We start from the raw sequence: 2871 nt of genomic DNA on the forward strand, positions 1-2871 counted from the left end.
GGTCTGATTGTTCTGGCAGCATGTGTATAGTAGAGGATTGCAATTTGATCACCAATAGGAGGAGAAGATCTCGGCCCTGTGAAAGTTCTGTGCCCCAGTGTACGGGAATGCCAGGGACAATAAGTGGGAGAGGGTGGGGTTGCAGGCATGGGGAGGGGGGAAGCAACAGGGGTTTGTTTTTGTTTGTTTCTTTGTTTTTTGGAGGGGAAACTAGGAATGGAGAAATTTACATGTAAATAAAGAAAATATCTAATAAAAAAAGAAGTACTTAATATTGTTAATTTTAGGAAGGAATCATGGTTTGATATAATTTTCTTTTAGAGTCTGCCTCAGTGTCTCAGTCTTGAGCTAAGAAATTAGCTTAAACATCTCCCATTGGTATGGTAATGTTGACCTCCTTAGAATCATTTTTCAACTAGTCAAGTTAACATTTTACAGAACTTTAATAAAAAGCCTATGATGCCAAAGCTACATTTCTTGGATTTTTGACACACCATTGTCATCATTGTTACCATGGAGAAAGTATAGCATGGTGGTTAATTAAATCAGAGATGTGAAGGCTGGATTTGAGATTCAAAGATATGATCAAATCCTTAAAGTGCTGTGGAATTCTCTATGCCTCAGTTCTCTTGTTTAGAGAGTAGACGCTGCAAAATCTACCTCACAGGTCTATCTGTGAGATTGGAGATAATACAAAGACACAAATATGCATTATTAGACATCTTTCAGAGAATTAACATATGAGAATACTCTCAACTTTATGTCAACCTATTTGAAACTTGAAAGGAAAGAGATGAATTTTGAGAGTCACAGAGTCTGGCAGAAGAGTGTTTATCTTACACGCATGAGGCCCTGGGCTCAATCTCCAGTGCCGAAAGTGAATTCCTAAACATTTTGCCTTCTCAAAACCAACTCCAGAAGAAATAAAAGATAAGAATGTTCTGTAGCCTCAATCAGCTTGCCTCAATGTTATAACTCCCCCACACAGATAGCTAAGACACTTTATCACCCTTCACCTCAGAGTTCAGAACAAAATACTCTAGAAACAATACTTAAAATCTTTCTTAAACTCTGTGTAGTTGGGGGGGGGGGGATATTTCATAATACCTGTAATGATTCCAACAAAATCTTGATGCCTAAATTCAGAAGCTCTGAAAGTGAAAAAAAGTCACAGGCTGGTTTAACCTATAAGCGTAAATACCAAAAAGTACAAGGAAACGTTAACAGATGTAATCCAACAAGTAAAGAGAGACTGGGCAATTAATTTCTCTGGTGTCTGCGTATGCTAGAATGATACTCAAAGCCAATGTGGAGTCTCCCTCTTTTCTGGTTTGTTTGTTTTTGTTTTTGTTTTTTTCTGCCAACAGTTGACTGTGGCGTCTTATTTCCAGGTGTATCTTCCTGTCATTGAATCTAATGTCTTGTCATCGACTGAAGCCATAAGGGGAGAGCCAGGATGCTAGAGCTTCCATTGCAGGGAAGGTGGTTTTCGTCTCCTAGCTGTGGAATGAGCAGTAACACAAGATCAGTTCGACCTCAGAGCAGCCGAGGAAAGAAGGTGGGGCTGCTGGCTTACTTGTGAGTTATTCTAAAGTGAGGCTGAATTCTTTGGGGTCTTATTAAGGATAAAAGATGGAACTTAAAGAGATTTGGAAATGGAAGGGAAGCGACAGAAGGGAAGGACAGGGGAGAGGAGGGAAGAAGGTGGGACGGAAAGGGACAGGAGGGGAGGAGAAGGAAGAGAAGAGAAGGGAAGGGGAGGGAGAGGAGGGAAAGAAAAGGAAGGAAAGCAAAGAGGAAGTGAGGGAAATGGAAGGAAGGGAAGGGGAGGGGAAGGGAAGGGAGAGAAGGGGAGGGGAGGGAGTCTGGGGCTTTAGAGTCTGCTCAAAGCCTCCCAGCTGAGAACAAGAACTCCAGCACAATTAACCAAGTTTTCTATGAAGATTGCTTACATAGAGGCAATGTTCCTTTTATATGGAAATACTTTAAGTAAGAATGTTAAAAGACTGACCACCATGTTTAAGGCTTAAGTATAATCTTAAAGTATGTCCTTAAACCTCTCTCAAGTCACAAACCTGCAATTAATGGGAATCTCACAAATAAAGACTATAAACTTTGTTTCCTATGGAAACATGTTTTAACTCCCTAGATAAGCCTAGTACCTTGAACCTTATCAGCCTGTAAGCTTATTCAGTGTATCTCCCAGAAACCATAGTATCTATCTCATTTATTGAGGAAAAGATTAGAGAGCTCCTTAAAACACCTTTAAACAACACATCAGAATCCATCCAGGTCCTACACGCTGCTGTTGCTGAAACTCGAAGACACCCAAGCCCACATTTCGGCATATGCTCTCCCTTCCCTGAGAGCCAGTCTCCGTTTCTCTCTCCCAGCCCTTGATATTGCTAATTACATCCCTTCTAATAAACTCTGATGCTGCTTCATACTGACTTGTCCTGAAATTCTTTCCTGTTTCACCCATAGAGGACTCAGAATTCCTCGTGCTGCTGCATGCGTCTGTAGGAACTGTGTCTGACTCTCTCTCACTCCCACTGACGTTGCCTGTGAGTATGAGAGGTGATGTCAGCCTTTTGCACTGAATGGACTTGACTTCTGTTCTTTTTCCCTGGGACTCTGCTGAAGTCTGCTTTTACAGTGTTTCCTGTGGCTCATCCAGTAGCTTCAAAAATTGTCAAAGATTAATAGCCTCCTCTTTCTTCCTTTCTTTCTTTCTTTCTTTTTTTTTTTTTTTTGAGACAGGGTTTCTCTGTATAGCCCTGGCTGCCCTGAAACTCACTCTGTAGATCAGGCTGGCCTCGAACTCAGAGATCCACCTGCCTCTGCCTCGAAAGTGCTGGGATTAAAGGCGTG

At 41.5% G+C, this 2871-nt stretch overlaps 1 long non-coding RNA gene across 1 annotated transcript in view; it reads left to right on the plus strand.

Moving 5' to 3' along the window:
* The window catches only part of LOC116082513, a 24028-nt gene extending 21584 nt beyond the window's left edge, over positions 1 to 2444 (plus strand). Inside the window, exons 3-4 of the long non-coding RNA XR_004115346.1 lie at positions 1392 to 1558; positions 2282 to 2444. This is a non-coding gene — a long non-coding RNA (uncharacterized LOC116082513). The remainder of the gene's footprint in view (positions 1 to 1391; positions 1559 to 2281) is intronic.
* The last annotated feature ends 427 nt before the right edge of the window (positions 2445 to 2871 follow it).

This window comes from Mastomys coucha, unplaced genomic scaffold, assembly GCF_008632895.1.
Source record: "Mastomys coucha isolate ucsf_1 unplaced genomic scaffold, UCSF_Mcou_1 pScaffold7, whole genome shotgun sequence".
NCBI lineage: Eukaryota > Metazoa > Chordata > Mammalia > Rodentia > Muridae > Mastomys > Mastomys coucha.